This window comes from Scyliorhinus torazame, chromosome 16 (assembly GCF_047496885.1).
Source record: "Scyliorhinus torazame isolate Kashiwa2021f chromosome 16, sScyTor2.1, whole genome shotgun sequence".
NCBI classification, from domain to species: Eukaryota; Metazoa; Chordata; class Chondrichthyes; order Carcharhiniformes; family Scyliorhinidae; genus Scyliorhinus; species Scyliorhinus torazame.
In genome coordinates, this window is record NC_092722.1 from 131,604,443 (window position 1) to 131,627,415 (window position 22,973).

The 22,973-nt window shown below is 45.8% G+C and overlaps 1 long non-coding RNA gene across 3 annotated transcripts in view; it reads left to right on the top strand.

Annotated features, from left to right (window-relative positions):
* LOC140393078 (uncharacterized) overlaps positions 1-21,572 on the top strand; it is a 32,901-nt gene extending 11,329 nt beyond the window's left edge. The window contains exons 3-4 of one of the 3 annotated variants that reach the window (XR_011935485.1): positions 5,701-5,787; positions 20,603-21,572. This is a non-coding gene — a long non-coding RNA (uncharacterized lncRNA). Of the gene's footprint in view, positions 1-5,700; positions 6,030-20,602 lie in introns of those variants that run through there. The other 2 variants (XR_011935484.1, XR_011935483.1) reach the window with 2 other exon arrangements.
* The last annotated feature ends 1,401 nt before the right edge of the window (positions 21,573-22,973 follow it).

Below are 22,973 nucleotides of genomic sequence, written 5' to 3' on the forward strand. Positions count from 1 at the left end.
CCCCTAGCAGCCTCCGTATATTTGTATTCAGCTGTCTCCCCTTCACAAACCCAGTTTGGTCCTCATGAACCACCTCCGGGACACAATCCTCTATCCTCATTGCCATTACCTTGGCCAGAATCTTAGCGTCCACATTCAGGAGGGAAATGGGCCTGTAGGACCCGCATTGCAGCGGGTCTTTTTCCTTTTTTAGGAGGAGCGATATCGTTGCCTCTGACATAGTCGGGGGCAGCTGCCCCCTTTCCCTCGCCTCATTAAAGGTTCTCATCAGTAGCGGGGCCAGCAAGTCCATATATTTCCTATAGAATTCAACTGGGAATCCGTCTGGTCCCGGGACCTTCCCCGCCTGCATGCTCCCAATCCCTTTCACTACTTCCTCCATCTCAATCTGTGCTCCCAGTCCCACCCTCTCCTGCTCCTCCACCTTAGGAAATTCCAGCTGATCCAGAAAACACATCATTCTCTCCTTCCCATCCGGGGGCTGAGCTTCATATAATCTTTCGTAGAATGCCTTGAAAACTCCATTCACTCTCTCCGCTCCCCGCTCCATCTCTCCCTTCTCATCACTCACCCCCCCCTATCTCCCTCGCTGCTCCCCTTTTCCTCAGTTGGTGGGCCAGCAAACTGCTCGCCTTCTCCCCGTATTCGTACTGTACACCCTGTGCCTTCCTCCATTGTGCCTCTGCATTACCCGTAGTCAACAAGTCAAATTCTACATGTAGCCTTTGCCTTTCCCTGTACAGTCCCTCCTCCGGTGCCTCCGCGTATTGTCTGTCCACCCTCAGAAGTTCTTTCAACAACCGCTCCCTTTCCCTACCCTCCTGCTTTCCTTTATGTGCCCTAATAGATATCATTTCCCCTCTAACCACTGCCTTCAGCGCCTCCCAGACCACTCCCACCTGTACCTCCCCATTATCATTGAGTTCCAAGTACCTTTCAATACACCCCCTCACCCTTAAACACACCCCCTCATCTGCCAATAATCCCATGTCCATTCTCCAGGGTGGACGCTGTTGTTTTTCTTCCCCTATCTCCAGGTCCACCCAATGTGGAGCATGATCCGAAATGGCTATAGCCGTGTACTCCGTCCCCGTCACCTTTGGGATCAGTGCCATTCCCAAAACAAAAAAATCTATTCGTGAATAAACTTTGTGGACATAGGAGAAAAACGAAAACTCCTTACTCCTAGGTCTACTAAATCTCCAGGGGTCTACTCCTCCCATCTGCTCCATAAAGTCCTTAAGCACCCTAGCTGCAGCCGGCCTCCTTCCGGTCCTGGACCTAGATCTGTCCAGCCCTGGGTCCAGCACCGTATTAAAATCACCACCCATTACCAACTTCCCCACTTCTAGGTCCGGGATTCGTCCTAACATACGCCTCATAAAGTTGGCATCATCCCAGTTCGGGGCATACACGTTCACTAATACCACCGCCTCCCCTTGCAATTTGCCACTCACCACCACGTATCTGCCCCCACTATCCGCCACTATAGTCTTTGCCTCAAAATTACCCGCTTCCCCACTAGTATGGCCACCCCCCTGTTTTTTGCGTCTAGCCCCGAATGAAACACCTGCCCCACCCATCCTTTGCGTAGTCTGACCTGGTCTATCAGCTTCAGATGCGTCTCCTGAAGCATAACCACATCTGCCTTAAGCTTCTTTAGGTGTGCGAGTACCCGTGCCCTCTTAATCGGCCAGTTCAGCCCTCTCACATTCCACGTGATCATCCGGGTTGGGGGGCTCTTTACCCCCCCCCCCCCTTGACGACTAGCCATCCCCTTTTTCAATCCAGCTCCTCACCCGGTTCCCACGTAGCCGTATCTCCCCCAAGCGGCGGCCCCCGCCCCGACCACCCCCCCCATACCAGCTCCCCCTTATCCCCAGCTGCAGCAACCCATTTCACCCCCCCCCCCCGCTAGATCCCAAACTAGCGTAATTGCACCCCCCATGTTGCTCCCAGAAGTCAGCAAACTCTGGCCGACCTCGGCTTCCCCCCGTGACCTCGGCTCACACTGTGCGAGGCCCCCTCCTTCCTGCTTCCCTGTTCCCGCCGTGATTACCATAGCGCGGGAACAAAGCCCGCGCTTCCCTTTTGACCCCGCCCCCAATGGCCGGCGCCCTCAGCTCCTCATCCTCCCTCCCCCTCTCCCCCACGACATGGGGAAGAGAGAAAAGTTACAGGGTCGCAGGATTAGCAACTTGGGAAGTCATCTCTTCCCTCTTTTCCCCCCCTTCATCCCACATATTCACCCCCCCACTTTGTCCCAAACGTTCTTTTTCTGGCCCGCTCACTCCAGATTCTCCTCGACAATAAATGTTCACGCCTCATCTGCCGTTTCAAAGTAGTGGTGTTTCCCTTGAAGTGTGACCCACAGTCTTGCCGGTTGCAGCATTCCAAATTTAATCTTCCTTTTGTGCAGCACCGCCTTGGCCCGATTAAAGCTTGCCCTCCTTCTCGCCACCTCCGCACTCCAATCTTGATATACGCGGATCACCGTGTTCTCCCACCTACTGCTCCGAGTTTTCTTTGCCCATCTGAGGACGGTCTCTCTGTCCTTATATCGGAGAAATCTCACCACTATGGATCGAGGAATTTCTCCAGCCCTCGGTCTTCGCGCCATAACTTGATAGGCTCCCTCCACCTCCAGCAGACCCGTTGGGGCCTCCGATCCCATTAACGGGTGCAGCATCGTGCTCACATATGCCCCGACGTCCGCCCCTTCTACACCTTCGGGAAGACCAAGAATCCTTAAATTCTTCCTCCTCGCATTATTCTCCAGCACCTCCAGCCTTTCCACACACCTTTTGTGTTGTGCCTCGTGCATCTCCGTTTTCACCGCCAGGCCCTGTATGTCGTCCTCATTCTCAGCAGCCTTTGCCTTCACGACCCAAAGCTCCTGTTCCTGGGTCTTTTGCTCCTCCTTTAGCCCCTCAATCGCTTGTAATATCGGGGCCAACAGCTCCTTCTTCATCTCCTTTTTGAGTTCTTCCATGCAACACCGCAGGAACTCTTGTTGGTCAGGGCCCCATATTAAACTGCCTCCTTCCGACGCCATCTTGCTTTGTGCCTGCCTTCCTGGCCGCTGCTCTAGAGGATCCACCGCAATCCGGCCACTTTCCTCTCTTTTTTCCATCCGTGTACAGGGGGGATTCCCTTCTGGATTACCGCACAGTGTTTTTTGCCGTTAAAATTGCCGTTGGGGCTCCTATCAAGAGCCCAAAAGTCCGTTCCACCGGGAGCTGCCGAAACGTGCGACTTAGCTGGCCATCGCCGCACCCGGAAGTCTCCTGTTTTTATAATTCTAACTAACTTTCTCCAGTATTCACATTTTTCACTCCTTATTAATCTTTTAGTCATTCTTTGCTGTTCTTTATATTCTGCCCAATCCTGCCACTCATCTTTGCAAAATTATACTGGCTTTCTTTCAAGTTGATATCATCTTTAATTTCTTTAGTTAGCCACAGATAGAATGTCCTTCCCTTAGAGTCTTTCTCTTTAAAACATTTTTTTAAGGGACAATTTAGTGTGGCCAATCCACTTACCCGGCACACCTTTGGGTTGTGGGGCCAAACCCATGCAAACACAGGGAGAATGTGCAAACTCCACACAGACAGTGACCCAGAATCGAACCTGGGTCCTTGGCTCCGTGAGGCAGAAGTGCTAACCACTGCACCACCATGCTGCCCGAGAGTCTTTATCACTGGACTTAATATTTTATGAATATTCCAAAATACTTCCTTAAATGTCTGCCACTGCATTTCGATTGACCTATCCATTAACCTAATTTCTCAATTCACTTTAGCCACTTTGTCTTCATGACCTCATAGTTGCCCTTATTTAAGTGTAAAATCTGAGTCTTCGGTCCACTCCTCTCTCCCTCAAACTGAGTGTGAAATTCAATATTATGAGCAATGCTGTGTGGTGTGCCTATACTATGAGGTCAATAATTAATCCTGTCTGATTGCACATTACCAGAAATTATCCCCAAAACACGATGAACTGATCATTCTGACCTCTTTTGCCAATCTGAGTTGTCCAATTGTCATGTTAGAGTACCTTTAAGAACTGGGTGTTTATCAAATAGCTGTAGTGGATGTACCTTTAAGAAATGGGTGTTTATCAAATAGCTGCAGTGATGTCAGAGTGTGGGTGGAGCTGGGCTGGCTGTCTTTCACTTTTGTTTTTGAACAGGCAGCTACAGTGTGTTTTAGTTTAGCTTTCAGAGCTGGATAGCTGCAGGCAAAGCAAACAGCTGTATAAGGATCTCTCTACAAGCAACAGACTATCTTCAGCTCATTTGAGAATTTAAACCTGCTGTCTTTCTGTAAAAAGGGTTTAACATATGGATGTTTTTAGGAAAGTTATGAAGGGTTACTTATAGAATATTGTATCTGTGGGGATTATTGGTGTTGATAGTTGTTAAGATGTTTACTGTGGGTTTATAAAGTGTTAACTGGATTCATAAATAAACATGGTTTTGCTTTAAAAGTACTTTAGATCTCTGTTGCATCACACCTGTAAAGTAGGCCCTTGTACTTCCCATACCACAATCTATTAAACGTCGTGGGTCAGGTGAACTCCATGTTACACTTTGGCGTTCTCTAAACCCTGGCCCATAACACAATCATTTGTCGATAAAATCAACCGTGATTATCGCTGTACCTTTATTACAAGCCTCCATTATTTGGATTGGATTGGATTTGTTTATTGTCACGTGTACCGAGGTACAGTGAAAAGTATTTTTCTGCGAGCAGCTCAACAGATCATTAAGTACATGAGAAGAAAAGGTAATAAAAATAAATACATAATAGGGCAACACAACATATACAATGTAACTACAAAAGCACTGGCATCGGATGAAGTATACAGGGTGTAGTGTTAATGAGGTCAGTCCATAAGAGGGTCATTTAGGAGTCTGGTGACAGCGGGGAAGAAGCTGTTTTTGAGTCTGTTCGTGCTTGTTCTCAGACTTCTGTGTCTCCTGCCCGATTGAAGAAGTTGGAAGAGTGAGTAAGCCGGGTGGGAGGGATCTTTGATTATGCTGCCCGCTTTCCCCAGGCAGCGGGAGGTGTAGATGGAGTCAATGGATGGGAGGCAGGTTCGTGTGATGGACTGGGCGGTGTTCACGGCTCTCTGAAGTCTCTTGCGGTCCTGGGCCGAGCAGTTGCTATACCAGGCTGTGATGCAACCTTTCTGTATATTTGTGCAGTTCTATAAACTGCTCCCATAAGTGACTTTGTAATGTTAATATTTCTCATCTCCACCCAAACTGATCTTCAGAACTAAGGCAATTTTTCACTATTGTACCAATGTCATGCTTAATTAACAGAAATACTCCTCCCTCTTTTCCTAGCATCTTGGCCTTCCTAAATGTCATACAGCCTTGAATAATCAGCCCCAATCTTTGTCATCCTGCAGCTATATATAATGCCAATTCATCTGTTTTGTTATTAATGCTACATGTATTCAGAGTCTTTAGTTCTGTATATTGTCATGACACCCCTGGGTTAGTGCATGGTCAATTCCAGCTCCACTTGACCTGGAGTCACAACTCAGATGAAATTAGGTTTTATTTAAAATCCCCAAGGTCCTTGGTTGAACCTAGAAACAAGTCACCAGATTTGTTTACCTCAACTTTCCTAGTTCTAGTTAGAGACACAGTCTGCCCTGTAATATTCTTTACTTTTGTTCCCTTTTCAGAATCCGCCTTATGAATTCCAATAAGTCCCATGGCATTCCTTGCAACGTCCAACCTGCTGAGAGAACGTGCCCCACTTTATTGCAATGGTAACTATTACGATCCCTGACCAGACCCCAACAGTTGCTTGGATGCCAGACAGAAACCCCAATATTTAGGGCGGCATGTGGCACAGTGGTTAGCATTGTTGCCTATGGCCCTGAGGACCCGGGTTCGAATCCCTTCCCTTGGTCACTGTCCATGTGGAGTTTGCACATTCTCCCCGTGTCTGCGTGGGTTTCACCCCCACAACCCAAAGCTGTGCAGGGTAGGTGGATTGGCCACGCTAAATTGCCCCTTAATTGGAAAAAAAATAATTGGGTACTCTAAATGTATAGAAAAAAAAAGAAACCCCAATATTTTATTTAATTGTAAGACTGTGAGGAAAGGATAGTTAGATCCAGGAATGATTCTAGGCACAAATAGGGATACTGTTTCTTAAAATAAACTTTATTAGTACCACAGTATTGAGCTAACCTTAACATCATAAAATAAAACAGTTTACAATTACCAGTTAAACAATGCATAACAATTAAATTAAACCTTTTAACTCCTAACTGTTATGTTTTAATCTCCACTCAAGCAAAACCCGTCTCAGGTCAAAATCCACTTTGAAATACAGTTAGCAAACACAGGGTTACCTACTGTACACTTGAATATAATTCCTTTTAATAGACTGATTGGAGAGAGAGAGAGAAATCTGGTCAGGAAACAGCTTGCAGCTTCTTGTCTATGTCACACTACTGTTAAATCTGCTAGCTTTTTAAAAACTGCTGTTCTGTTCACAGGCAAACTGCGAGACTGTTCACAAACAGATCAAAAATGTAACAACACCTGACTGCCTCAGCCCCATGGCTCCTCCCATTAAGTACATCATGTTACTAAAGTTAAACACAATATCTCTAATTAGCTACTCCCCAGAGCATCTTCTTTATATAAATAAAATTCCATTAGCCCAACTTCAGGTAAGCAATATATATGGTTGGAATGAATGATGAGTTCATTTTTATTATGCTTTAATTGCACATCTGTAGCCAAAAGGCCTCCATCCTCACCTCCACTCTCAACACCTTCCTTCCTGGTCTTAGGAGGAGACCTCAGAGACCTCAGAGAATTTCCAGCTATTCATTCCTTATGGCCACCTGCCTTCCTTTCACCCTCCCACTTCCTATCTTTTCAAAATTATGGATGGTTAAATGTATGAATTCATTCATAATCATCAGCCATAATTGCTGCTTGTCTACCAGTTATAACCCTTTGGTCTTCAACATGCATTCTTATCACAGAAGGTAGTGAATTCTTAAATTCATCCAAGAGAATGATTTCTTTCAGAGCCTCATAACACCTCAATGCTCATGCCCACCTATTAAAATTTTTCTGCTTAACCCTTTCAAATTCAACACAAGTTTGTCCCGACTGTTTCCTTAAATGGTGAAACTTTTGCCTGTATGCTTCCAGAACCAATTCATATGCACCCAGAAGTCTTTTTTACCTTGTCATAATCCTTAGATACCCTCTCTGTCAGGGAAGCATAAACTTCCTGTGCCCGCCCCATCATTTTATTTTGCATGGTTAATGTCCACTTTTCCTTTGGCTACCATTCGAGTTGTGATTTTCTCAAATGCCATGAAGAATGCCTCTTCACCCTTTCCCTCAAATTTTCTTAGGTCCTGTATAACTTCCGCATATCCCTAATAGAATGTGATCTGGCAAGAGTTACTCCTTCCTCTTGACTTTCCACAACTGCTGCCTTTAACTCCTCCTTTCAAGTTGATATTCCCTTGCTAATCTTTCCATTTTGAAATCAAGTTTCCTAATTTAAATTTCCTTTGGAAAAGCATTTTTTTCCCCCCACATCTCCATTAAAAAAAAAATCCCCCTCATGCTCGAACTGCAATCAAATTATCTCCAGATTGGTTTCCCCACCAGAAAGTGCTTCTGAAGCTACATTACCTGGACTACTTACTTGTGGGCTCTCCTGCATTTCTAACACCCAATCACTCAGCTAATACCTCATATATCTCTTCCTTCTTAGCTTTAACCGGCATCACCGATTTTATTCACTTGTCAATTCAATTAACTTGTCTTTTTGAAACCCTCATAATTAAACTAAGACAAATCCTCAACCTGAAGAAAGGCATTTAGTAGCTTCCAGAGCCACCCAGTTATGCTAGTACAACCCTGCTGCCTCTTTAATAGATACTGTCAACCATTCCAAAGATCCTAGATGAACCCCCAAACTATGTCACAACACCTTGGGCTAGTGCAAAATCAATTCCAGCCACACTTGACCTAGAATTGCAACACAGGTGAAGTTAGATTTTATTTAAAGTTCCCAAGGATCTTGGTTGAGCCCAATGAAGTACAGTCACCAGGTTTGTAACCTTAAAACACAAGTAACCTTTTATTATGTACAGTAATAGAATTACACAGACAAAATTTAACTAACTGTCTACTACCCTTTTCCCACTTTCTAAACACACACACAAACAGACAAAGAACACTGAAGGCAAAGGGTGGTATAAAGGGAAAGATAAAATGTTCAAAACAATGAAAGGATAAGGATCTCTGATGCATTGGGATAATTTTCCAGTCAATGTCTTTCTGAAGTTCAGGCTTTTGTTTTGGTACATCTTCCATCTAGGCTTGAGATGGAGTTTTTTCAGGCAAGGTTGTCTACTTTCTCTGCAGGATCAGTATCATTTCAGGTTCTTACCCAATTCATTCTCTCCAATTATGGGGCAATTTAGCATGGTCATTTCATCGAGCCTGCACTTCTTTGGGTTGTGAGGGAGAAACCAATGCAAACACGGGAGGAATGTGCAAACTACACACATACAGTGTCCCTGAGCCAGAATCGAACCTGGGACCTCGGCGCCCTAAAGCAACAGTGCTAACCACTGCCCACAGTGCTGCTAACTTTATTTATAAGTGGTTTCGGATCTGTGATGGGTTTTGCTTGATTAGAGATAGACAAAGTATTAGTTAGAAGTTAGTGTTTCCATTTATTGTTAAGAATTGTTGAACTGCAAATTGTAAGCTATTTTCTGTGATGTTGATGTAGTTTAATCCTGTGTTAATAAAGTTTGTTTTAGTATTTATCATATGATTTGTCCATGTAATCATTCTTGGAGCGAAGTATCCTTTCCTCACAGTTTCACAAAATTTAAACTTAATTGTTTGGGGCTCTTGTCTGGTATCCTAACATATGTTGGTGTCTCTAGGGGTTGGTTTAGCACATTGGGCTAAACAGCTGGCTTGTAATGCAGAACAAGGCCAGCAGCATGGGTTCAATTCCTGTACCGGCCTCCCCGAACAGGTGCTGGAATGTGGCGACTAGGGGCTTTTCACAGTAACTTCATTGAAGCCTACTTGTGACAATAAGCAATTATCTTTATCAGGATTAAAAAGTATAATTCAAAGTGTGGCTTGGGATTATTGAATTTAAAGACAGTGGGGGTTAGAGGCTGATGTTTTTTTCAGGTGTTCCAGATTAAATAGGAAGTGACTGGTACAATGGCTCTTTCTGTGGCTAAGAATTTTCTGGGTGTGGAAGAGGTCACTCTGGTTGGTTTACAAAGGGTGGTTAAAACTAAGCTTTTGGATTTGACAGACAAGCTACAGTTGACTTTACCTGAAGAGGTTTGGGAGGTGGGGATAGTTAAAGCAATAGCTCAGCATTTAAATTTGCCAGAGTCACAATCTAAATCATTAGAACTAGCTAAAATGCAATTACAAATGAAACAATTAGAAATGCAGCAAAAAGATAAACAGAAATAAATAGAACTGAAGAAATTAGAAATGCAGGAAAAAGTGAGAGAAAATAGCAAAGGAAAGAGCTTCTCAGAAGGCAGTTGGAATTAGGAAACTGGAGGAGGAAATGGAAGATTAGCAAGGGAAGAAAGGGATAAGAAAAAAAAGTGGCAATGGTAGAAGCAAATGAATAAGAGAGAGAATTTGAACTTTGGAAACTGGCTGCAAAGAGAACAGCAATGTAAAATGTGGGAGTTAAAGGCAGAAGTTGAGGAACGTCGAAAGGAAGGATTAACATTTGCTAGTCAAAAGCCTAGTGGGGATTTGTTGAAATATATTCAAACACTGCCAAGGTTTGATGAGAAAGATGTGGAAGCCTTTTTTAATCTCACTTGAGAAAGTAGCTAAACAATTGAATTTGCCAAAGATCATGGGCTAGATTCTCCATCACGCCACGCCAGATTTCTGGTTCAGCCCTCCGGCGGAATGTTCCGTTTTGCCGGCTGGTCAATGGGGTTTCCCATTGTGGTGCAGCCCCATGCCATTGGTTAATCACCGGGCTGCTGGCAAAACGGAGCATCCTGCTGTCAGAGAATCCAGCTCCTGGTGCATACTGTAGGTTCAATCAAAGTTGATAGATAGAGCTAGTGAAATATTTACATATCTAGGGATTATGTGAGGTAAGAAATGTCATCTTAAGTGCATATAAACTAGTGCCAGAAGCCTACAGACAGAAGTTCAAAAATTTAAGGAAAGAACTAGGTCAGACATTTATAGAATTTCAAAAAGTCAAACAAAATCAAAAATAGCAAAACTGTGATGCTTTTAGTTCATTAATTAAGGTTTAGTTGAAGCTTTTTAGGAAAGTTTGCCTCAGATTAAAAAGGAAATTTATGATCGTGGCAGAGAAATAAGAAAATTTAAATGTTTTCATTGTAAAAAAAAGTTGGGCTCTCAAAGTCGCAGTATTGGCGGCTTAACTACTGGAAAGACAGACTCTTTAAAACAAGATCAGTCAGTGGGGTTTATTAAAGTGAAAAAAACAATCATGGTTCCAGAGGAAGAGGTGCAGAAGAGTGCTCAGCTGGTTGAGGTTGGTGGATAAGCAGGTGGCAGATCATTTAAAAGATTTTATTTGTGATGGTACGGTTTCCTTGTGTGTAGAAGGTGGAGTAGATAAGAAGGTTGAAATCTTAAGGGATACAGGAGTTAGTCAATCTTTAATGGTGAGAGATAAGGAGATATGTAGTTCATAAGGAGTATTGCCAGAAAAGTTGGTAATATGTGGAATTAATGGTGAAAGGAGTAGATCATAGAATTTACAGTGCAGAAGGAGGCCATTTGGCCCATCGAGCTCTTTGAAAGCGCACCCTACCAAAGCCCACACCACCACCCTATCCCCATAACCCAGTAACCCAACCCAACACTAAGGGCAATTTTGGACACTAAGGGCAATTTAGCATGGCCTATCCACCTAACCTGCACATCTTTGGACTGTGGGAGGAAACCGGAGCACCCGGAGGAAACCCACGCACACACGGGGAGAACGTGCAGACTCCGCACAGACAGTGACCCAAGCCGGGAATCGAACCTGGGACCCTGGAGCTGTGAAGCAATTGTGCTAACCACTATGTTACTGTGCTGCCCCAATGTATGACATTACGTAAGGTCGTATATATACGTATGGCATAATAGTATGCCAGTACGCAAGGTAAGGTTAGAGACTCTGATGAAAATTGGTGAAGTGCTGGCTAGTGTGATAGGGAAATTACCATTTTTGGGGGTACAGTTTATCCTGGGCAATGATTTTGCTATTCACATGTGGGAGTGATTCCGAATGTGGTTGAAAAGTCAGTGAAAAGTCAAACAGCTGAGGTGTTGCAAAAAGCATATCCTGGGGTGTTTCCAGAATGTGTAGAAACAAAAGATCACAAAGCCACAGGTTTGAGACAGGAGGAGGAGAAATCAAGGATAAAAAGATACAAAGTCCGAGGTTCAGTTATCAGAAACAATCTTTGATCAGATAGTTGATAAACAACAAGAAAAGGTGGAGGATGAAGTGGATATCTTTAATTTGGGAAAGTTGATTGACTTATAACAGAAGGATTCAAAGATCAAGCAGTTGTAGTTAAAGCATACACAGAAATAGAATCCGGAATGTTATTACATTAGAAATAATGTATTAATGAGGAAACGGACACCCACACATATTCAGGCAGATGAGAAATGGGCGAAGTTCCTCATCATGGGTTACAGAAAGGAGATTTTACAGGTAGCGCATGTGGTTCCAGTATGAAGTCACATAGGAGTAAGGAAAACGCAAGCAAAAATACAAAAACATTTTTATTGGCCTGAACTGCATGAGGATGTAGTTAAATTTTGCCGTACATGTCACACATGTCAGGAAATAGGAGAGCCTCAAGTGGTAATCAAACCAGCACCTTTAATACTCATTCCAGCATTTGATGAATCTTTCACTAGGGCCCTATTTGATTGCATGGAAATCTCTCCCTAAAATGAAACATTGGAATCAGTATTCGTTGACCACAATGGTTGTGTCTACTAGATTTTCGGAGGTCATTCCATTACAAAATATTACAGCTAAGAGGGTTGTTTTTTAAAAAAATATTTTATTCAAGGCATTTTTATATAAACAAACAAAAGCAGAAGAAACACCATACAACCAACACCCACTCCCCCTCCTGCTTCCCCAATATCGCTGCCTTCTACCATCCTGCCTTCCCCATTTTAACCCCTTTAACTCCCTCCCAATTCTGCCACCCATTGCTGACCCCTCAATCCTCCTTAAAGAAATCAATAAACAGCTTCAAGCTACGAGTGAACCCATCGACCGACCCCCTCCGGACGAACTGACCTTCTCCAGGCTCAGGAATTTCACCAGGTCACTCACCCACACCCCCGCTTTCGGCAGCTCTGAGTCTCTCCACCCGAGCAAAATCCGTCTCCGGGCTATCAGGGAGGCAAAGGCCAAAACATCGGCTCTCTCGCATATCGACTTACAGGTCTTCCACCACCCCGAATATCGCCACCTCTGGACTCGGGGCCACCTTCACCTTGGACATTACGTCTGCGAACCCCTGCAAGAACCCCCTCAGCTTCAGACATGCCCAAAACATGTGAACGCGATTTGCGAGCCCCCGCATACTGCCACACCAATCCTCTACCCCCTCAAAAATCCTACTCATCCGTGCTGCGGCCAGATGTGTCCTATGGACTAATTTAAACTGAATGAGGCTTAACCTCACACACAATGAGGACGCATTCACCCTCTACAAGGCCTCAGCCCATGTCCCGGCCTCCACCTCCCCTCCCAGCTCCTCCTCCCGCTTACGCTTTATGTCCCCACCAGGGCTCCCTCCCAGGCCATTAACTCCTTGTAAACCTTGGACACCTTCCCCTCCCCTATCTGCTCCTTCGACAGTACCTTACCCTGCATCACAGGGACGGCAGCCCAGGAAAGAACCTCCCTCTTTACAAAACCCAGGACCTGCAGGTACCTGAAACCATCCCCCTGGGCAACTCATACTCTTCCTCCAGATCCTGCAACTTCACAAATTTGGCCCTATGAACAGATCACCAAATCACTCAATCATTGCCTGCTGCCATCCCTGAAACCTCGCATTCCCCTGGCACAAACCTATGGCAGATTAGTGCCCACATCGTGGCACCCTCCAATCCCAAATGCTGCCTCCACTGTCCCCACACCCTTAAGGCCGACACCACCACTGGGTTCAGGGAGTGCCTGGCTGGCGAGAACGGCAGAGGCGTTGACAACAAAACCTTTAAACCCATTCCCCTACACAATGCCACCTCCATCCGACCCCACGCCGACCCCTCCCCCATGACCCATTTCCTAACCATAACGATGTTCGCCGCCTAGTAGTAGTTCACCATGTTCGGCAACGCCAGTCCCACCCCCCTCGCCCCCGATCAAGGAAAGCCCTCCTGACCCACGGCGTCTTCTCCACCCACACAAACCCAGCGATCAGCGCATTAACCTTTGTGAAGAAAGATTTTGGGCCGAAAATTAGGAGGTTCTGAAACACGAACAGAAACCTTGGCAGCACCATCATTTTTACTGTCTGCACTCGCCCTGCCAACGACAGCGCCAACAAATCCCACCTCTTAAAATCCTCCTTCATCTGCTCCACCACCCCAGTCAACTTCAGATTGTGCAGCTGCGCCCAGCCCCGTGTCATCTGAATACTCAAGTATCTAAATGTCGGCCCTACTACCTTGAAAGGCAGTTCCCCTAACTCCTCTCCTGCCCTCTAGTCTCAATCGGGAACATCTCACTCTTTCCCATATTCAACTTGTACCCAGATAACTGGCCAAATTCTTCCAAAATCCCCATGATGTCCCATACTACACAATGGGTCCGAAATATATAGCAGCAGATCATCCTCATTCAGGGAGATTCTAAGCTCGCCGCCCCCTCGCACAATCCCTCTCCAGTCCCCCGACGCCCTAAGCACCATTGCCAGCAGCTTATCACCAAAGCAAAGAGCAATGGGGAGAGCGGACACCCCTGCCTCGTCCCTCGATGCACCCCAAAATATCCTGAACTCACTCGGTTCATCGGCACACTTGTAGTCAGTGCCTTATATAGCAACCGAACCAGTCCACAAACGCCTGCCCGAACCCAAACCGCCCGAGCACCTCCCACAAGTACTCCCACCCCATCCAATCAAACACTTTCTCCGCACCCATTGCAAGCACCACCTCCACCTTCCGTCCTTCCAAAAGCATCATAATTACATTAAGCAGCCTCCTCACATTCGCCACCAACTGCCTCCCCTTCACAAAACCCGTTTGGTCCTCACCTATCACCCCGGGCCGCAGTCCTTGATTCACGAGCACAACACCTTCACCAAAATCTTGGCGTCTACGTTCAATAACGATATCAGGTTGTACAACCCACACTGCTCTGAATCCTTGTCCTTTTTCAATATCAGGGGGATGGAAGCCTGCGACAATGTCTCCCCCCCCTCTCCCTTGCCTCATCATATGCCCTCACCAGCATTGGCCCCAGTTCTCCCACAAATGTTTTATAGAGCTCCACTGGGAACCTGCCCGGACCCAGGACCTTCGCTGCCTCCATCGCCCCCATTCTCTCCATCACCTCCCTCCACCCATCTGGGGCCCCCAATCCTTGAAACAGCTCCTCCTCTACCTTGGGAACCTCCAGTACATCCAAAAACCGCCGCATCCCCTCACCCCCGGATGGGGGCTCCGACTTGTGTAGCCTCTTATAAAAAGCCTCAAACAAACCATTCAACCCCTCCGGGTCCAACATCACCCTACCCTGATTGTCCTTTACTCTACCAATCTCCCTCGCCACTCTTGCTTCCTCAGCTGGTGGGCAAGCATCCTGCTCGCCTTCTCACCGTACTCATGTACTGCTCCTCTGGCCCTCCGTAACTGACCACCACCTTCCCCGTGGACACTAACCCAAACCCCGTCTCGAGCCTCTGCCTCTCCTTCAACAGCCCTGCCTCCAGGGCTTCTAAATACCTCCTATCCATCCTCAGGACCTCATCTACCAGCCTTACCACCTCCACCCGCTCCCCTTTCTCCTTATGCGCCGGAATTGAGATAAACTCCCCCCTCACCACCGCCTTAAGTGCCTCCCACAGCCTGGCGGCCGTGACATACCCCGTGTCATTTAGTTCCATGTACCTCCGAATGGCAGCCCTCACCCACTCGCACATCTCCTCATCCAGGAGCAGCTCCACATTAAGCCTCCACTGTGGGCGCCCCCCAATGATCAACCAGTGCAAATCCAAGTCAGGAAGGAACTTTCGCCAGCGCCTCATGAAACTTACATCATCCCAGTTTGGGGCCTAGACATTTACCAGGACCACTGACCACACCTCCAGTTTCCCACTCACCATCACAATATTCCCGACCTCGAACGCCACCTGCGTATTCATCAACACCGCCACCTCCTCGTCTTCATATCCAGTCCCGAGTGGAACACCTGCCTCACCCGTCCTTTCCTCAACCCTATCTGGTCCGATATCTTTAAGTGCGTCTCCTGCAGGAAGGCCATGTCCACCTTCAGACCCCTCAGGTGAACACACGTGACTGTTTGACCAGCTCATTCAGCCCCCTCACGTTCCATGTGACCAGCCTGGTCAGGGGCTCCCAGCCCACCTCCTCTGCCGATCAGCCACACCCCTTTTTGGGACAGCCCCCAGCTTGTGTCACCCTTCAGGCCCACCCTCGGATGCCCAGCATCATCAATCCTTTTTCAACAGGTTGAGTTCGACAGATTTTTGAGGGGCAGCACAGTAGCATAGTAGTTGGCGTAGTTGCTTCACAGCTCCAGGGTCCCGGGTTCGATTCCCGGCTTGGGTCGCTGTCTGTGCAAAGTCTGCGTGTTCTCCCTGTGTCTGCGTGGGTTACCTCTGGGTGCTCCGGTTTCCTCCCACAGTCCATGGATGTACAGGGTTAGGTGGACTGGCCATGCTAAATTGCCCTTCGGTTAAGTGCGGTTACTGGGTTACGGGGATAGGATGGAGGTGTGAGCTTAAGTGGGGTGCTCTTTCCAAGACCCGGTGCAGACTCAATGGGCCGAATTGCCTCCTTCTGCACTGTAAATTCTATGATCTATGAACTGCACCACATCAACCACATCCTTGCCAGCAATCCTCCCCCTTTCCATCCACCCTTAAAAAAACGGAGGGCAGCACAGTGGCGCGAGTGGTTAGCACGGTTGCCTCACGGTGCCGAGGTCCCAGGTTCGATCCCGGCTCTGGGTCACTGTCCGTGTGGAGTTTGCACATTCTCCCCGTGTTTGCGTGGGTTTCGTCCCCACAATCCAAAAAGATGTGCAGGGTAGGTGGATTGGCCAGGATAAATTGCTCCTTAATTGGAAAAATGAATTGGATATCCTAAAATTTATTTTAAAAAATATCAGCCCAATCCCCCCCCCGCCCCCCCCCCCCCCCACCTCCTGACAACCCCCCACTTCATTCCCATTAACTAGCCCGCCCAGCGAGCATGGTGGCCTCTGCCCAAGGCCTCCAACTTCCCTGTCACCCGCAATTCTCCTCCCCCGCCCAGTCCATACCTCCATAAAGAGCAACAAAAGATACACTCACCCTTGATGTTCTCCCATGAAAAGCCTGCCCTCCAGAAATCATGCCTTCAAAAACTCGTCAAAGAAAAACGTTCCAAAAAACAAACACATGCACAAACTCCTCCAAAGTTCAATGTCCTCACTCTCCTCCCAGTCCATTGTCCCTCATGAACTCCATCGTCTCTTCTGGCATGCTGAAATAGAACTCATGCTTCTGGAAAGTCACCTAGAGGCGTACCGGGTACAGCACTCCAAACATCACCCCTTTTTAAAGAGGGCAGTCTTGACCCAGTTAAACCCAGCCCTCCTCTTTGCCAGTTCAATTCCCAGGTCCGGGTTCATCTGGAGCTCGTTCCCTTCCCAGATGCACTTCCTAGTCTGCCTTGCCCATCGGATGATCTTCGCTTTATCCAGAAAGTGGTGCAACCGCACCACCATCATCCTTGGCAGCTCGCCACCTGCGGCTTCCTCATCAGTGCCTTGTGCGTTTGGTCGATCTCCAGGGACCAGTCAAAGGGCCCCTCCCCCATCAGGTTCTCTAGCATTTTGGCCACGCAAACCCTGGCCTCTGTGCCTTTGATGCCTTGGGGCATCCCCACCACTCTCAAGTTTTGTCTTCTGGAGCAACTCTCCAGATCCTCCACCTTCTCCTTCAGCCTCTTTTGTGTCTCCCGCATCACCCCCCACCTCGGCCACCAATGCGGCCAACTGCTCCTCGTGCTCCTCCACCACCTCCTCCATTTTCTGAATCGCCAGGACCTTGGACTCCATCCTCTGCTCCACTGTCAGCCCATTTGATCCCCGACTTAATCGATTCCACCACCTTGGCCTTCCAGAGCCATCTTCTTCTGCTGACAGAACTGTCCATTTAGGAACTCTATTAGCTGCTCCATTGACCACTGAACAGGCAGAACAGCCTTGCTCTCCGCCATCTTTCCCTGTGGCGCACTACAAAGACTCTCCTGTTCATAGAATCATCAAATTTACAGTGCAGAAGGAGGCCATTCGGCCCATCGAGTCTGCACCAGCCCTTGGAAAGAGCACCCTGCTTAAAACTACACCTCCACCCTATCCCGGTAACCCAGTAACCCCACCTAACGTTTTGGACACGAAGGGCAATTTAGCATGGCCAATCCACCTAACCTGTACTTCTTTGGACTGTTCCAGCAGCTCTTTTCTTCAAGCCCCACTCCTAGTTCGTGGATCCATCCACCAATACACCAGAGGAGTAAAACCTTCCCCGGCACTCCTGCACCTCTTGCCGTCAAATACTTCACCCTTCGGACAAGGAAAACACCAAAAAATACCATCTTGAACGGAAGCCACCAAATGTGCGACCGCTCACTCCATGGCTGCCACCGGAAGTCCGCTAACAGGGGTGTTACCTGAATTATTTTACTAGATACGAGCTACGAAAAGAAATACAATCAGATCAGGGACCCAATTTTAGATCAAAGTTATTCAGAAAGTTATGGATGTCTTGGGAGTAAAGCAATTTAAAGCAACAGCATATCATCCAGATTCACAGTGGACTTTAGAAAGGTGGCACCAAACTTTAAAGATCATTTTGGGGCCTATATTCATGATTACCAGAGGATTGGGAGAAATCGATTGCATTTGTACTATTTGCAATTAGGGATGCACCTAATGAATCAACTAAATTCAGTCCATTCCAATTGATTTTTGTTCATGAGGTAAGAGGACCACTTAAGTTGATCAAGGAGAAATTGGTGAGTTTGTGTTCTAAGACTACATAGTTGGACTATGTGTCAAAACTTTAGGGAAAGACTGAATAGGGCTGGTGAATTGGCTAAAAAGCATTTAAAATTGTTATAGCGTGGGATGAAAAAAAAGTTGGATAAGAAATGAAAAATTTGTAGTTTTGTTAGTGGGGACAAAGTGTTAGTATTATTACTAATGGAAGGTAAACCATTAAAAGCACGATTTAGTGGGCCTTATATTGAAAAGAAATTGAGTAAGGTGAATTATTTGATAAGAATGCCAGACAGAAGGAAAACTCACAGTGTGTGTCATGTGAATGTGCTCAAAGGGGCAGCACGGTGGCGCAGTGGTTAAAAAAAGTTTTTTTAAATGTTAATGTGCTCAAAAGGTATTTTGATAGGGAAGGAAAGAAGGAAGCTGCATTAGCCATTATAACTCAGAAAGAAGAGATAAATCCTGGTGATTGCGAATTTGACATTCCTCAAATTAGATTGGGCAATAATAATAATCGCTTATTGTCACAAGTAGGCTTCAACGAAGTTACTGTGAAAAGCCCCTAGTCACCACATTCCAGCATCTGTTCAGGGAGGCCGGTACGGGAATTGAACCCGTGCTGTGCCTTGTTCTGCATTACAAGCCAGCTGTTTAGCCCACTGTGCTAAACCAGCCCAAATAAAGAAGTAATACGCAATTTGGGTAAATTTGGAGAAAAATCAAAATGACCTGAAAGAGTTACTAGAGTCACGTAGAGCTATATGAGGAAACAAACTAGGCAGTACAAAGTAATTATACATGATGTAGATGTAAGAAATGTTGTTCCAATTAAGCAATGTCCATAAAAGCTCTAAAGTTAGCATAGGTTCAAAAGAAGATTGAAAGCATGCTTAAGAATTATATAATTGAAGTAAGTTGCAGTACTTGGAACTCACCTATTGTGGTGGTATCAAAACCAGATGGAACACAACAATTGTGTGTGGGCTATAGAAAAATCAATGCAGTTACCAAGTCAGAATCGTATCCTATTCCTCATTTGGAATACTGTATTGAGAAGGTGGGACAAGAGAATTTTATTACATAACTTAACTTACTTAAAGGATGGCGGCATGTGGCGCAGTGGATAGCACTGGGACTGCGGCGCTGAGGACCCAGGTTCGAATCCCGGCCCTGGGTCACTGTCTGTGTGAAGTTTGCACATTCTCCCCATGTCTGCATGGGTTTCACCCCCACAACCCAAAGATGTACAGGTTAGGTGGATCGGCCATGCTAAATTGGCCCTTAATTGAAAAAAAAAATTGGGTATTCTAAATTTATTTTTAAAAACTTACTTAAAGGATACTGGCAAGTACTTTATCAGACAGGGAAAAGGGAGTTTCAGTTTTTGTAATGGCAAATGGTCTGGACCATTTTAAAATTATGCCATTTGAAATGCATAATGCGTCAGCAACATTCCAAAGACTAACCAACAAGGTAATTTCTGGAGTAAAGAATTGTGCATCGTACATAGACGATCTGGTGGTGTTCAGTCAAATGTGAAGGAGTATTTGGGACATTTAAAGGAATTGTTTGATTGACTACAGGAGGCTGGCTTGGTGGTAAACATGACTAAAAATGAATTTGCGAAAGCCCAGGTCACATTCTTAGGCCATACGATTGCACATGGCCCCACAAAATGTGAAAATGAAAGCTACTGGGGAGTTCCCAATACCATCATGGAGAAGAGAAGTTCTGAGATTTCTGGGCATGAGTGTTTTCTACTGGAAACTCATGCCAAATATTAGCAGTATATTTGCTCCACTGACTGAACGTCTGAAAAAGCACAGGAAATTTCAGTGGACGTGTGTATGGCAGGAGGTATTTGACAATCTGAAAACTGTCTTAACCACCCCATCAGTTTTGGTGACACCAAATTATGCAAAGCAATTTAAGGTGACAATTGATGTGAGTGATGTGGGCATTGGTGCTGTACTGTTACAAGAAGGTGACAAAAGGATAGAAAGACCTGTGAGTTATTTTTCCAGAAAACTAAATATTCATCAAAGGAAATATTCAACCATCAAGGAGACTTTGAATTTGGTATTGCAACATTTTGACATTTATGTTGTTAACAATTCATCAGAGACAATTAGATATACAGACCATGATCATCATAGAATCATAGAATTTAAGTGCAGAAGGAGGCCATTCGGCCCATTGAGTCTGCACCGGCTTTTGGAAAGAGCACTGTACTTAAGCCCATGCCTCCACCCTATCCCTGTAACCCCACCTCATCTTTTTTGAACACTAAGGGCAATTTATCATGGACAATCAACCTAACCTGCGCATCTTTGGACTGTGGGAGGAAACCGGAGCACCCGGAGGAAACCCACGCAGACACGGGGAGAACAGACAGTGACCCAAGCCGGGAATCGCACCTGGGACCCTGGAGCTGTGAAGCAACTGTGCTAACCACTATGTTACCGTGCTGCCCTGATCTATTAACATTTTTGAAAAAGTTTAAAGATCGAAATGCAAGGCTATTTAGATGGAATGTATTGCTACAACCATTTAACTTGAACATGGAACTTACTAAGTTGGAAAAGAAAGACTGAAATTGACTATAATAATGTGTACATTTGCAAGCCTAAATAGAATAAGATGCATTAGAATAAGAGTATTGAATAATGTTTAAAGTGAAAATGCTTTGGAAAAATGAAGCCATCTTTTCATATTGCTGTTTATTTTTTTAAGGGGGAGGTGTGATGAATGTAAGAAATTGGTATATCTATTGTATTTTTTATCTGTTGCAGTAATGATTTTAAAACCCTGAGTTCAGCTGTATATATATGCATCGTTGCAGAAATATTATTAAATAATGTAGGTTATGTATCCAGACTTTGTGGCTGTGCAATGTGCAATTAAGATTTCATAAAAGTGAGATCATCGTTCACTCCAACTATGTATATATTTACAAATTTTAATAAAATTTTGTAATGATTGCTAGAGATTCCCTGGTGAGTAGATAATTTGAGACATTATGTTTAGACTTAGGGAAGCAGGTAAGGAGATCTGAGTGGGATAAATGGTGGCTTGGTGACACTGCTGCCTCACAGCGCCAGGGACACAGATTCAATTCTGGACTAGGGTGATTGACTGCGTGGTCTTTGCATCTTCCCGTAGTATGCGTGGGGTTCCTCCTGGTGCTCCGACTTCCTCGCACAATCCAAAGATGTGAAGGTTAGATGGATTGGCCATGCTAAATCCTTAGTGTCCAAGGATGTGCAGATTAGGTGGGGTTGCAGAGATAGGGTGGGGGAGTGTGTGATTATGGTACGAATTAAGTAATGGCATGATGGGAAAACTGGTCAATGGGAAGGCTGGTCAAAAGGTTTGATACAATACCAGAAAGACTGAAACTACTCATTCCAGCTCCCCAGGCCCAGGTAAAGAATGCTGCCCTAACCATGTTCAGACTAGTATGGCCATAGGCCAACTCTGCATAACTTGAAGTCTGAAAAGATCAGCGAAGGTCGAGCCATTGCAAAACACCGGACCTCGGCAACTCCTGATAAAACTAACTCGTCATAACCCAGGGCCGTAGGAATTTAAAACAAAGATAAGCTCAGGAAGAAACAAGTCTATTCTGACCTTTCACTGTTCCCTCCGAGGACTAAATAATGGTATGAGTGATCTGACCAAACATTGTCTGGTCTTTGCTTCCATTTGTATTTCCGATCAAACTCCTGACCATACTGTTGTCACATAATCTTGATAAAGTTAATGTATAAATATTGAATTAATTCTCCGCGAAAGGGCGGAACTTGTGACAGACTGAGCAGTTTTGTTGACTGCCCTCTGACTTCAAGTTTCAGCCATTACTGCAAGCAGTTGTTTTCGAAAATAAAGTTTGTTATTCTGTCTTAACGAGTGTGTTGAATTTTTCTACCACAGAAGCGGGAAAATATTGACTATGACAGGGTGCCTGGATAAGGGTGCTCTTTCAGAGGGTCAGTGCAGACTTGATGGGCAGAATGGCCTCCTTCTGCACTGTAATCATTCTATGATTTTATTCTATAAGTTAAATAAGCTTTCCCCTTCCCTGCGCATGAGCCAGAGGTGATAGTGTCTCTTGACGCAGAAAAGCATTTGACTGTGTAAAATGGGACCATTTGTGGACTTCCGGTGACGTCGGGCGGGAGGCAGCTGCACATTGGAGGGATCCCGTTCGGGAACATCATTTTCGGGGTTTAACGCCCGGTCCCAGGGACAACGAAGGTGGCAAAAGCAGGGAGAAGGCACAGTGAAGGGAAATGTCGAAAATAAGTTAAAAAACGGCCGTAAAAAAAGCGGCTGAAAGTCCGTCGGGAAGTGGAAAGACCGCCGCGGGAACGGCAAGAAAAGTGGAGGCTGGGGCACCAGGGGAGGCCACATTGCCCACGGCTGAAGAAATGACTAAGGTGATAGCCGAACTCGAAAGGCAGTTCACAAAACACATGGAGGAGATGAGGAAGGAGATGGGGGTGGTATTGAAAGTGCTGGTCGAGGAGGCGATTGCCTCGGTGAAGGCGGCGGTATTGAGCGCAGTGTGCGGGAGCAAGGTGAGGCGCTGAAGGAAGTGGAAGAGACATTATCGCAGCACAGTGATCAACGATGGGGAAGGAGATGCGGAAGGTGATGGAG